This window comes from Chlorocebus sabaeus, chromosome 11, assembly GCF_047675955.1.
Source record: "Chlorocebus sabaeus isolate Y175 chromosome 11, mChlSab1.0.hap1, whole genome shotgun sequence".
Classification (NCBI taxonomy): Eukaryota; Metazoa; Chordata; class Mammalia; order Primates; family Cercopithecidae; genus Chlorocebus; species Chlorocebus sabaeus.
This window is the reverse complement of record NC_132914.1, coordinates 120,286,513-120,300,607: the sequence shown is the minus strand read 5'-3', so window position 1 is coordinate 120,300,607 and position 14,095 is coordinate 120,286,513. Positions and strand designations below refer to the sequence as shown.

The 14,095-nt window shown below is 47.4% G+C and overlaps 1 protein-coding gene across 12 annotated transcripts in view; it reads left to right on the top strand.

Annotated features, from left to right (window-relative positions):
- PITPNM2 (phosphatidylinositol transfer protein membrane associated 2) overlaps positions 1 to 14,095 on the top strand; it is a 170,773-nt gene that overhangs the window by 96,697 nt on the left and 59,981 nt on the right. The window lies entirely within an intron of this gene.

The window sequence follows — 14,095 nt, the reverse complement described above, 5'->3', positions numbered from 1 at the left end:
TAAGAGTGTGTGTGTGTGTGTGTGTGTGTGTGTGTGTCTTCAGACTATCATATTAGTATATTGGGGATGCTTTTATGGAGGGGGCTTGTGGGCAATCACTGTTCCCTCTACCCTGTATGCTTCTGCTGGCGAAGGGAGCAAGATGCGGGTGGCTTAAGAGAGCCAGGCAAGAAGAATTCTCACCCAGAATCTGTTGAAAGGATCTAGTTTTGAAGCTGAATGGAAGATCCCATAGCCTGAGCTACCCTCACAGTGGTCCAGAAACATGTGAATCTGAGCCAAGTCTACTGATGTGTGATTAATTTACAAATAGGCGTGCAGAGCAGAACGGTGTGTACACAGGAGCCTGCTGTTCCTACAAAGCTGCATCAAGATGTCACTGAGTTGGGTTTTATTTTAGTTCTAAGTATTGTATCTGTTTAGCACCCAGTCAGCATGGTGCCGTGTGCACGCTGGGCAGGCTGAGCTAGTGGCGTTTACTGCTTCCTACACAGGAGAAGCCTTTGAGGTAGTTCCAAGCCCCATGTGCTGGGCCCAGAGCAACTCCCCAGATTCACAGAAAGCTCATATTTCACGGGTGGTCGTTTTGCAGAAAGAGTCTGCACATGATGAAAGGGTGGCACATTGGGAACACTGGACTTTATGTCGAGCTGCATCTGCCCTTTACCCCAACCAGCTGCAGTGTCTTTCCCCTGACCAGATTCACACCACGTCTTCTGTGGACTCAGAGGACAGACTTTGAGACTTCAGAACCATCATACAAAGAAAAGACACCTTAACTTATTTGGAGTTTTCAACCATTTTTTGACCTTGGGGTAAAGTGAAATGTACCTTTTCTTTTCTTTTTTTTTTGAGACGGAGTTTTGCTCTCTCACCCAGGCTGGAGCGCTGTGGTGTGATCTCAGCTCACTTCAACCTCTGCCTCCTGGATTCAAGTGATTCTCCTGCCTCAGCCTCCTGAGTAGCTGGGACGACAAGCATACCCCACTATGCCAGGCTAATTTTTGTATTTTTAGTAGAGATGGGTTTTCACTTTGTTGTCCAGGCTGGTCTTAAACTCCTGACCTCAGGTGATCCTGTTGCCTTGGCATCCCAAAGTGCTAGGATTACAGGCATGAGCCAACATACCTGAGCATAAATGTATCCTTCTGCCCTTCAGGAGGAAAAGGTTTGCTTCGCAAGTGAATAACATGCAGAAGGTCAAAGGAAGACGTATCATCCTACTCTTAGTCAGGACTTTCCTGAGTACAACAGAAATCCAGTTCGAACTCAGGCAAAAAGGAGACCTAATTGGAATGCTCATGTTCATCATCCGTGGAAGGACAGCAACTGCTGGAGTCCAGGATTCTCTTGGACTGCATGGAAGAGGACACAGCTGCTGACAGCTTCCCTGCCTTTGCCACCGGTGAAGGATTGACCCACATTCTCTCTTTGACCCCAAGTTTAAAAAAGAAAATCCCTGGGAAGTGTAAGCAGGGGTGAGATCATGGCTGCAGATTGAGGACGTGCTCCAAATCCCTAAATCTGATAGAACAAATGTTATTAAAAGCCCATATCCATGTGGGCAGAGAAATGCCTTTAGGGGCTAAGAAATCATGCAGAATCCTGAAAAGATGCAGTGAAAATGGGATTCAACTGAAAAAGGAAACAATAGCCAAGATTGTACCCAGGAGGTAGAGAGGTTTCTAGGTGTGGATCACTTGAGCCCAGGAGTGTGAGGCTGCAGTGAGCTATGATTGTGCCACTACACTCCAGTCTGGGCGACAGAGTGTAAGACCCTGTCTCTAGGATAAAAAATAAAAATAAAAAAATTATAAATAAATAAATTGATGATATAGCAAGTGAAAAAATGACAGATATGGAGTGAATAATGTAGTGTTTTTAAAATCCAGGATAGGTATTTTATTATATATATAAACCTACATAAGTGATAAAATTATATGGAACTTAATACATACACACACTGTACACACAAATAAATACAAGTAAAACTGGCAAATCTGACTGAAGTCTATAGACTGTATCGGTGTCAATATCCTGATAGTAATATTATAGTTTTGTAAGATGTCACCACCTGTAATCCCAGCACTTTGGGAGGCTGAGGCGGGTGGATCACCTGAGGTCGGGAGCTCAAGACCAGCCTGACCAACATGCAGAAACCCCATCTCTACTAAAAATACAAAATTGGCCAGGCGTAGTGGCGCATGCCTGTAATCCTAGCTACTCAAGAGGCTGAGGCAGGAGAGTCACTTGAACCCAGGAGGTGGAGGTTGTGGTGAGCCAAGATCACGCCATTGCACTCCAGCCTGGGCAACAAGAACGAAACTCCGTCTCAAAAAAAAAAAAAAAAAAAAAAAAGATGTCACCACTGGGGGACACTGGACAAAGTATACAAGGGATCGCTTTGTGTTATTGCTTACAGCTGCATGTGAATTTACAATTATCAATAAAAATTTCAATAGAAAAATCTCTTGGGAGTAACAGATTAGTTACAAAAATCTAAATGACTGTTAGTTTAAATGGGGATGTCAAAATGAAAATTTTAAACAGCAGTGTTTGAACTAAATGGCAGTAAGAACACTGGATGTAAAAACCTATGGGATGAAGCCAAATCAGTACTCAGAGGAAAATACATAGCCCTGAATTCATTTATTCAGAGACAAGTCAAGTTAAAAATTATTGAACTCAGCTTTCTTTTTTTTTTTTTTTTTTTTTGAGACGGAGTCTCGCTCTGCCGCCCAGGCTGGAGTGCAGTGGCCGGATCTCAGCTCACTGCAAGCTCCGCCTCCTGGGTTCACACCATTCTCCTGCCTCAGCCTCCCGAATAGCTGGGACTACAGGCACCCGCCACCGCGCCCAGCTAGGTTTTTTTTTTTTGTATTTTTTAGTAGAGACGGGGTTTCACTGTGTTAGCCAGGATGGTCTCGATCTCCTGACCTCGTGATCCACCCGTCTCGGCCTCCCAAAGTGCTGGGATTACAGGCTTGAGCCACCGCGCCCGGCCTGAACTCAGCTTTCAATTCAAGAAGCTAAAAAAACAAGTAAATTCAAAGAGGTTAAAAAGGGCCAGGCAAGGTGGCTTACACCTGTAATCCCAGCACTTTGGGAGGCCGAGGTAGGAGGATTCCTTGAGTCCAGGAGTTGGAGACCAGCCCTGGCAACATAGACCCTGTCTCCACAAAAAATAAAAAATTAGCCAGGTGTGTGGTGATGCACACCTGTAGTCCTAGCTACTACAAAAAATAAAAAATTAGCCAGGTGTGGTGTGGTGGTGTGCACCTGTAGTCCTGGCTACTTGAGAGGCTGAAGGGGGAGGATTGCTTGAACTCAGGAGGTTGAGGCTGCTGTGAGCTGTGATAGTGCCACTGCACCCCAGCTGGGGTGCAGAGTAAAAAATAATATACAAATAAATGTTACAGCTCTTTTACAAGGAACCCTGTTACCAAAATCAAAGAAGGAGAATTCAGTAACTCCACAAAACTACAGGCTGTTTCACTTAAAAAAAAAAAAAACTCAAATAAGATATTAGCAAATTTCATTCAACTGAATGTATTATTACAGCATGACCAAATAGCATTTATTCCAACAATGGAAGGGAGATTCAAGAGTAGAAAAGAATTTTCATCTAATTTATTATATTGGCTGTTTTAAAATTTTACTTTATATTATTATTGATTGATTGAGACAAAGTTCTTGCTCTGTCACTCTAGCTGGGGTGCAGTTGTGTGATCATGGCTCATGCAGCTTGATCACCTGGGTTCAAGTGAGCTTCCAACCTCAGCTTCCCAAGTAGCTAGGATTACAGGCATGCCCCACCATGCCCAGCTAATTTTTAAAATTTTTTGTAGAGATGAGATATCCCTATTTTGCTCAGGCTATTCTTAAACTCCTGGCCTCAAGAAATCCACCAGCCTTACTGACACCTTCATTTCAGACTTCTGGCCTCCAGAACTGTAAGAGAATAAATTTATTTTGTTTAAAGCCACTCAGTTTGTGGCATTTTGCGATGGTTGCCCTAGGAAACAAACATACCCACTGTCTATTCCAGGGTAAGAATAGAATGGAAAAACTAGACTGGGCACCATGGCTCACACTGTAATTCCAGCACTTTGGGAAGCCAAGGAAGGCAGATCATTTGAGGTCAGGAGTTCAAGACCAGCCTGGCCAACATGGTGAAACCAGGTCTCTACTAAAAATACTAAAAATAAAAAATAAAAAAAATTTAACCGGGCATGATGGTATGCACCTGTAATCTCAGCTACTCAGGAGACTGAGGCAGGAGACTTGCTTGAATCCAGGAGGCAGAGGTTGCAATCAGCTGAGGTGGCACCACTGCACTCTAGCATGGGCAACAGAATGAGATTCTGTCTCAAAAAAAAAAAAAAAAAAAAAAAAAAAAAAAAAAAAAGAATAGAATGGAAAAACGAGAAAGGTGAACTTACATGACCTGCTGGTTCACACGAACCTCTACCTGAGAATTTAGAGTGATTGCAGATGGGTATTAACCCAGGCATTTGCTGGAGCAAATATAAGCCCTCTCTGGAAAAACAGACCCTCATCCTAAGCCTCAAAAGAATTTCTACAAATATCTTCCCCAGAAAATGAGCAGTTCTTAGTCAAAAATAACTGAGTACAAGAGGAGATAAAGCACTAAGAGCCAGAGCCAGCATGAACAATTTACAGCAGAAACAGACTCTGGAGACTTCAGATGCTACAATATTTAAGCATAGCCAATAAAGTAACTGTTCAGTGCATTTAAATAAATAAAAGGCAAAGTTGAGAATATGTGCAGGGAATTAAAAGCTCCAAAGAATGATGAAGCAGATTTGAACAACGAAACAGAACTTTAAGTCAAACATGGAGAAATTCAGAATACAACACGGGAAGAAAAGGAAGCTGCAGAGAGGATAAGACACATACATGGAGAAAGTCTAACGTTGATCTAATTAGAGAGCCAGAAAGAGAAGAGAGAAATAGAACAAAGTCTATGTAAGTGAGATTCAGCCCTTAAAAGGTGGCTAATACTTCTCTGTAGTCCTGGGCTTAGTGCTTGATTTCAGCCCAGCCAGTCAAGTGGCTCACGAAATAGATGCCAAACCCTTTGCCTTGACTCCTCCCCAACCTTGGTCATTTCTTCCTGCAAGAGGGGTATCGACAAGCAGTTTCTGAGAACTGAGAGGCCTAGGACAAAGTGTCAGTGAGGGGTGGGCCTTGAGGATATTGAAGACGTTGCCCAAAATCATGCAAGGTCCTTTCCCTGCACTTCCTAACTCAAGGGAATGTCATTCATACTGTAGTACATGAGAATGTCATCGCTTGGAGTTGGACAGTGCATAGCCTGTGCAGCTGAACACAGCAACCCAGCTATCTCTGATGCCTTTTCTGCCCAGGTTATGTGCCCATGGGACTTTCCAAGTTTGACCAGTGGTTTTTTCCTATGTGTTTCGTTTCCTCCCTGTTTCCCTCCCTGGAGAAGGATGAGATCTGTCATCGGCTGGAGGATTTTATGGTGTGATAAAGGGAAGCTAATAGCTCTGTAAAGAAGAGCCAGTTACCTCGGAAACTTTCCAGGCATGTTGTGTTTCTGGCAGCCCTGGGAGGCTGGGCTGTAAAGGCCACACCGCTCACAGTGCTATGGAGCAAGGCCTGGGTGAAGTTGTACAGACACGTGAATGTGCCTGTCCTACCTCCCCTAAGGACACTAGCTGGGCCTTTCGTTGTCCTCTAGGTCCTCTGGCTCTGCCTGCTTGCTCCCTTCTGAGTCGAGCGTTTGGACCTGGTTATTGGTGACCTAAGACGCCTGGGATTTCTGCTCACCTAACAGTGCAGTAGATCAGGCCTGGGTCACAGCCCAGGAGATACAGAGTCTGGGACCGTTCTGCCCTGACTCACTGTGTGGCCTTGTCAAATGACTCAGTCCCTCTGGGCTTTTGTCTTCCCATCTTGCCCTGACTGCTTCTGAGCATTGAGTTTCCAGCGAGATTGTTGCAGCAGAGTGTTTATAAACTGAGCTGCACTGAGTGTGTCTGAGAGGGGGTGGTAGTTATACTAAGGGCATTTGGGCTGCCTGGCATTGCCATGTCTCATTCAGGGCCCAGCTTGTCTCTCCCAAACCTGCCCATCAGAAAGGGCTGAGATGACTTCAGATACCCCCACCCCCACCCCCCACCGTGGACAGCAACATCCAGTTGTCCTGTTTGACATTTATGCCCTGCACATGCTCTTGAGGAGGGCAAGTCTGACTCCATGAAAAGTCTGAGTCACAGGCGCTGTCAAGAAACAGGGATATGGCAGGGAGTGTGCACTATTCTTGGAGAATCTTAGCTGTGCTAAGGAACAGCTAACAGAGCAGTTTGTAATTAGCACTTTGGCTGCTTGGCGGTGGCGTTATCTGCCTGTAGAGGGTTTTTTGGTGAACATTTGCCAATTACCCTTCTTAAGTACCTACTAAGTGCCAGGCCCTGGCTGCCTAGCACCTCTTGTGAATGGAGAGACAAATGAAACATGTTGTCCTTTTCTTTTGTCCAGGCACCATTCTAGCTACTGGGATTATGGCAACAAATAAGACAGACAAGTTCCCTACCCTCCTGTCACCTGTGCTGGGATGGAGGGAGGCAATCTTCAGGTACACAAATCAGATCATTGCAAAGCATGGCAATGGGACTGAACTGGGCAGGAGAGGAAAGCTACACTGCAGAAGGGAAGGCATGGCATTTGTGCCCAGACCTGGTTGATGCCAGGGAGTGAGGGAGCAGCTGTTCCCTGGCCTGGGGAATGGGTGCTTCCCAGGCATGGCAGCAGCTGGAATGGAGAGCTAACATAGTGGGTTCCTAGCAAAGCAAGCATCCATGTGACTGGAGAGTGGTGGTGGAGGAGCTGTGGCTCATGAGCAGGCAGGGCACACGGGATCTTACAGACCTAGAACCTGGAAGTAAACGGAACTGAGGGATGCACAAAGTCCTGTGGGTGAGAGACAGGATCGGGAGGAGACAAGGCAAGGTGAAGGGCGGCCTAGGCACAGAACCTTCCTGGACAAGCACACTTGGGAGCTGTTGTCGGATCTCTCTGGTTATGGAACCCTCAGGCAGCACTGGCTTCTCCACTGTGGCTCCTGTCAGAGCTTTTGTAGGAGGGGTGTGTGTGTGTGTGTGTGTTTCAGAGACAGGGTCTTGCTCTGTTGCTCAGGCTGGAGTGCAGTGGCACAATCATAGCTCAGTGTAGCCTCAAACTCCTGCGCTCAAGAGATCCTCCAGCCTCAGCCTTCTGAGTAGCTGGGACTACAGGTACATGCCACCATGCTGGGCTAATTTTATTCTTTTTTGGAGAAATGGTGTCTCACTATGTTGCCCAGGTTGGCCTCAAACTCCTGGCCTCCAGTGACCCTCCTGTCTCCCAAAACGGTGGGATTATATGCATGAGCCACTGTGCCTGGTCCCATGTTGACCATTTTTAAGCGTACAGTTCTGTGACATTAAGGACATTCACACTGTTATACAACCATAACCACCATCCATCTCCAGGACTCTTTCATCTCCCCAAACTAAAACTCTGTCCTCATTAAACACCAACTATCCATTCTCTTTTCCCCAAGTCCCTAGCACCCACCATTCTACTTTCTGTCTCTATGAATTTGACACTCCAGGGACTTCCTATAAGTGAAATCATGCAGTATTTGTCCTTTTGTGTCTGGTTTATTTCACTTTGCTTAATGTCTTCAGAGTTCATCCATGTTGTAGCATGTGTCAGAATGTCCTTCCTTTTTGAGGCTGAATAATATTTCCCATCAGGTCCTTCCCACCCTTTTTTTCTCATTAGGTTTTGATGACTCATGTGACGTTGGTCTGTCTTTTTTTTTTGAAACAGAGTCTTGCTCTGTCGCCCAGGCTGGAGTACAGTTGTGCAATCTTGGCTCACTGCAACCTCGGCTCACTGCAACCTCCACCTCCCGGGTTCAAGTGATTCTCTTGCCTCAGCCTCCCGGGTAGCTGGGACTACAAGCATGCACCACAATGCCTGGCTAATTTTTGTATTTTTAGTAGATACAGGGTTTTACCATGTTGGCCAGGATGGTCTCGATCTTCTGACCTCGTGATCTGCCTGCCTTTGCCTCCCAAAGTGCTGGGATTACAGGCATGAGCCATTGCACCCAGCCAATTCTGTCTCTTTTTTTTTTTTTTTTTTTGAGACAGAGTCTCGCTCTGTCTCCCAGGCTGGAGTGCAGTGGCCGGATCTCAGCTCACTGCAAGCTCCGCCTCCCGGGTTTACGCCATTCTCCTGCCTCAGCCTCCCAAGTAGCTGGGACTACAGGCGCCCGCCACCTCGCCCAGCTAATTTTTTGTATTTTTAGTAGAGACGGGGTTTCACCGTGTTCGCCAGGATGGTCTCGATCTCCTGACCTCGTGATCCGCCCATCTCGGCCTCCCAAAGTGCTGGGATTACAGGCTTGAGCCACCGCGCCCGGCAATTCTGTCTCTTTTTGAGGCTGAATAGTATTTCCCATCACGTTCCCCCCACCCTTTTTTTCTCATTAGGTTTTGATAACTCATGTGATGTCTATCTCCCCTGGAGCCTGGAGGCTCCCTGAGGCCTCTGTCTTTGTCCCCTGTATCCTTAGCACCCATCATAGAACCTGGCCCCTAAGAGGCACTTAATGAACATTTGTTAGGTCCATAGAGTTCAGAGTGACTAGAATTCTTACTGAAAGAGGGGGTTGGCGTTGAGATGACAATATTAAAGACTATATTTGCCAGACTGTGGAGCTTTGGCTTCTAGGCAAATGTTTCCGTTGATCCAAGCCACCTAGGGGACTTGTTAAAAATTCTTATTCCCAGGTCTTTCCCTTTGCAATGCAGCTGTTTTGGGCTGGAACCAAGAAGCCTGTATTTTGAAAGAGATATTAACCTTTATTTCCTAGATCATTTAAGAACATTAGAATAAAAACAAGTAACCACTCTCTGATGAAGTTTAAGTGGGGTTTTCCCTCAGCCAGAAGATTTGTACTTACTACAAAATATTCTGAAAGAAAAAACCAAAAATTGTTTCTCTAAATCATGCATCTTTATTAAAAAGCATTAAAGCAGCTCTGTTAGCTTGTGTTGTATCCAGAGCCAGGTGCAGCCACCGTTCACGCATCAATACATAGCTCTAGCCTGGAATATATCACTTAAATTGTGGGGGCTTTCATTTCTTCCAAAGATGGGAGCATCGTTACCTTTTCCACCTTGGGAGATCATTCGGAATAAGCAAGAATAAAAAGGCTAGAAGCATTTGTAAGTCATAAAATGCTACTATCAATGCTAGGGATGCATATGTATATAAATCGATTTAAGTATAGAAGATGATGGTTCAATTCTTTTTTTTTTTTTTTTTTTTTTTGAGGCAGAGTCTCGCTCTGTCGCCCAGGCTGGAGTGCAGTGACCGGATCTCGGCTAACTGCAAGCTCCGCCTCCCGGATTTACACCATTCTCCTGTCTCAGCCTCCTGAGTAGCTGGGACTACAGGCGCCCGCCACCTCGCCCGGCTAGTTTTTTGTATTTTTTAGTAGAGACGGGGTTTCACTGTGTTAGCCAGGATGGTCTCGATCTCCTGACCTCGTGATCCGCCCGTCTCGGCCTCCCAAAGTGCTGGGATTACAGGCTTGAGCCACCGCGCCCGGCCGATGATGGTTCAATTCTTAAGCTATTTACTATCCTGGCTGTACAGTAAGATACACCTGACTCCACCACTTACTGAGTAATGGGGGCAAGGTGCCGTAATGACACAAAGCCCTGGGTCTCCTTAGTTATAAAAATGGGGCCTTGCAGCACAGAATTATTCAGTCATAAAAAGCAATGAAGTTCTCGCAATGCTAAAACATGAACCTCAAAAACATGATGCCAAGTGAAAAAGCCCAGACACAGAAAGCACATATCGTATGACTCCACCAATAAGAAATGTCCAGAACAGGCAAATCCATCAAAACAAAAAGCAGCTTAGTTGGTGCCAGGGGCTGGGGTAATGGGAAATGACTGCTTAATGAGCTTAATGAGAAACGGGCTTTCTCTTTGGGTGAGGAAAATGTTCTGTAATTTTCCTCTGTAAGTATACTCTGTGAGTATACTAAAAACTACTTTAAAGGGGTGAATTACATGGCATGTGAATTATATTGCAATAAAATACTTAAATAAGTGGGGTCACTACATCTAACTCCGGGGAGTTGTGAGGATTAAGTCACTTACAATGTATTAATAGGGCCCAAGTGTGTAAAACCATGGGCCAGATTCATAAACCAAGGACCAAGCAGAAGAGTCTGGTTGCCAGATGTGCCCACCAGAGAGTGGGGGCTGTTGGGGTATGGGGTCTGATGAGACCCTGGCACCATTTACAAGAGGGGACTGTTCACACTAGGAATGCCTTCAGGAAAGGCAGGACTGGGCAGACTGTGTATTTTCTCCTACACCCTCCTCCTCACAGGATGCATGAAGAATGGGGGGCCAGGGTCAGGGTGGGGACTAAGTCTCTGACTGTTCACCTGCTCTAGCATTTGTGTCTTTAAGGAGTCAACTCCAGTTGACTGTTGTAATGTGGCAAGTTCGGGAAACCCTGTCTTAGGCAGCACAGGGAGCTGTGGGCAATTTCTCTGAGCTAAAGGACTGTGACACCGTCGCTGCGACACCCAGGGAAGGCTGGGTCTGCACCCCGCTCAGCTGTAGCTATTGCAGAAGGAGCCACGGGGGCTCAGAGTGGTGGGCTAGTGCACCTTTGGTACCATGCATAGGGTGGGCTTAAGGAGGCAGGACTAGGGACACTGGCATGAGACTCCAGCATGGCATTTGTGCCTCTCTGGACTTGAGGTTGGCCCCACAGCGCTCCTTGCAGGCTGCACCATTCCAGCTGTTGTTTTGGAACAACAAAAATTCATTATTTGCAGCTGATAACTAACAAGCACCCGAATAAGTTGGCTGAGAGCCTCAGTGCTGGAATCTTGCACATGGTGGGCTCCAAGTGGAAGTTTATTGAGAGGTATGTTGGCCGAGTAAAGAGGAGAACCTTATCCAGGGAAAAACTCAATCCCGGGACTGTGCCCACCTGCTCACAAGCCATGGGGAGGCATCTGCAGCCAACATTCAATCCATTTATGTTAAATGCAGGAATTAAGGAAAGACAGAATTTGATGAGAATTGTCTGCCGACTTAGCCACGTGGAGGTCATTTGTGACCTTGACCAATATGGTTTCAGTGGAGTGGGGGTGGTCAAAGTGTGTTGGAAAGAGATCGGGAGGTGAGACAGTGGAAACAGCAAGTATAGCTAAGCTTGAGGAGGATTTGCTATAAAGGGGATCAAGGAAGCGGGATGGTGCCAAGGAGATGGAGTGAGGGGGGCTGTGGGGTCTTGTTTTGTTTTTGCAGATATGGGAGCTATAACTTGCATGTTTGAATGCTGATGGTGAATGGGGAGGTCTGTTAGGGAGACAAGAGAGGGGAGCATTTTGGGAGAAATGACAAAAGGGCTTGGACCCCAGTGACAGAGAGTTGGCCTTCAATGGGAGCAGAGACATCCATGCATTGCAACAGCAGCTAGTGGATTGGTGCAGTGGGTCAGTCCATTTGATGATGGGAATTTGAGGAAACAAAGAAGAGTGGAGCCAGACATGGTACACATGCCTGTGGTCCCAGCTACTTAGGAGGCTGAGGCAGGAAAATCACTTGAGCCCGGGAGCTGGAGGCTGCAGTTAGCTAGGATTGCACCACTGTGCTCTATCTAGCCTGGGCAAAGAGTGAGACTCCATCTCCAAAAAAATTAATAATAAAAAAGTAAAGAAGACTCAAGATGGAGAGAAGGTGTAAAATCAGGAGTGGGAAATAGTGAAGGAACTGAATCAGTGAAGAAAGACTGTAGGAGCTGGGCCCTCCTGGGGTGTCCTGTCAGAGTTTTGAAGGCTGGCCCAGAGGAGTAAGCACTCAGGGCTTTGTATTCTCATTATGTATCTTCTCTGTCATCATAAGGGCTTATCACCAGTTCAGGAGTAACCCGGGTGAAAATCTCAGCAGTGCCTCTTATCAACTCTGGTGTCTTGGTTGGTTCCGGAAAGCTCTGATTTCCCTGGAGAATTGATCAAGTTGAGTTTTGCTTAGGGACAGGGCCTGCAGCACAGCCAGCTCTCTGCCAATGGACTCCCAGCCTCTAAGCATCTCAGGGGGCCCTCCCTCCTGCCTGCCCCAGAAGCTGGGAGCTTTCACCCCTAAAGGACTGGCCATTTCTAAGGCCAATGGCCTCCTGAAAAACCTCGGCACTTCTTATATAGGAGGATGGTCTGGGTGCTGCTGCTGAAATGGTGGTGGCCTCAAGGAGGTGACCAGGAGTGAGAAAGGAAGGCCTCTGAGCAAACCCCAGCCTACGATTTTGTAGCCACAGCTTAGACCCTAACTGCTGGGGCCAAGGTCCCCTCTGGGCTTGTTTCTGTTGTCACATCTGAGCCTCCTGTGGCATTTTGTTCAAGGGCCCAGCCTTATTTCAGCCATACTCAGTGTTAAATTAGGGGAGCACCAACCCTGGAGGCCAGTGTGGTAGTGGTAGTAGCTCCATGACCAGCAGGGTCCCCAGAGGACCAAGGTAGGAGGTGAGTTCCAGATAATTCTCCTTCATGCCATGCTCATCATCTTGGAGGCTCTGAGTTTCAAGCTTATTTCCTCACATGCACATCTGTGCCCTTTTCCACCCAACTGAGGGTGCTATGCTGACAGCCACAGCCAGGGAGGAGGAGTCATAAAAACAGAGCTCCCTTGCCTTGCCGCAGTCCTTAAGCAGGATGCGCCCTCTCGGAGCCTGCTCTGTGGTCTGCACCACTGCTTCCCTGGGGCTGTTGTTTGGGTTGAGGCATTACATAGAGATGCCTCATAACTACCATCCCACTCCTGCTCCTGGAGCTGCAGAGCACTGCAAGCCCCACGGTGCCCCCAGGTGGCTGCTGTGCTGTGGGGTCTGGTGGCCAACTTCTGCAGTGGCTTGGCAGTTGCCCCAGCTTGGCACTCCAGGCGTACAATGGTGAGATTCATGACTTTCTGTGGGATTTGGGGTAACTGCAGCAGTGCCCAGGGCTTGAAGGCTCTCTGGGACTCCCCTTCACTGCCCAGGCCAGCATTAGAGGAAGGAGTCACGTCCTACTTAAAGGTGTCAAGGAAACTGTGGGGGGCAGGGTAGGAGCTGTGTCCTCCTGCTCAAAGTCTCCTTGGTCCTTGCCCCTTCAGCCTGGTCACCCCTGCCTCATGAACCTGAAGCTCTTTCTGTGTCGCTTTTCTCCTCTAATGCCTGAAGGTATGTGGCTGGGTGGAGGAAGAAGCTGGGAGTCAGGGTCCTTGTTCCCAACCCAGCTCTCTGCCCGTTTCCTGAGCCTTTGTCCCCTCATTTGTAAAGGGAGGGTTGGCCTGCAGCAGGGTCCTCTGCTTGTTTCTTAGCCCAGAAATTCTTTCTTCAAAAGAAATCTCTGCTGGAAGCCCAGTGTCTAACACATAAAGGTAGAACTACTCTAGGGCAGGGATTGGATGATTCTGTGGGTGTGTGACTTCTCCTGCTTTCAGCTTCAGGACACAGAGAGGCAGCTGATCAGTGCTAACCTCATAACACACACCTGCAGAGCAGCCACACACTCCCGCAACCCCAGCCCAGGCGTAGGGGCTGGTTGCTGGACACAAAGAACAGCCTCTTACCCCTCTGTGCCGCCTCCCATTTATCCAGAGCTTTGGGTCCCTGGATACACATAGATGGTTGGGAGAAGCCTGGGGAGCCTTGTCTGGCTGCATCTGGAGAAGTGCTTTTACCATTGCCTGTTTCAGATCCTGATTGGGGCCCAGTAGGTTTGGGAAGCAGAGAGCAGAAGAAGGAAGCTCTCTTAGAGCAAGAGGCAAGGGACTTAAGGGAGGCAGAAGGAGGTTATGGATACTCGCATTCCTGAGTCCCAAGCCCCCAGACCTGCTGGCGGCTCCCTTGCTTCCCACTGCTGCAAAAGCCGGAGCTCCCGCTGGCCTGGCTTGGAGTAGCTTCCAGATTTAATAGCCAGAATGCAGCTGAACTGCATTTGGATGGATTCCATCCCCGCTTGACTTTGCACAGCCTCACT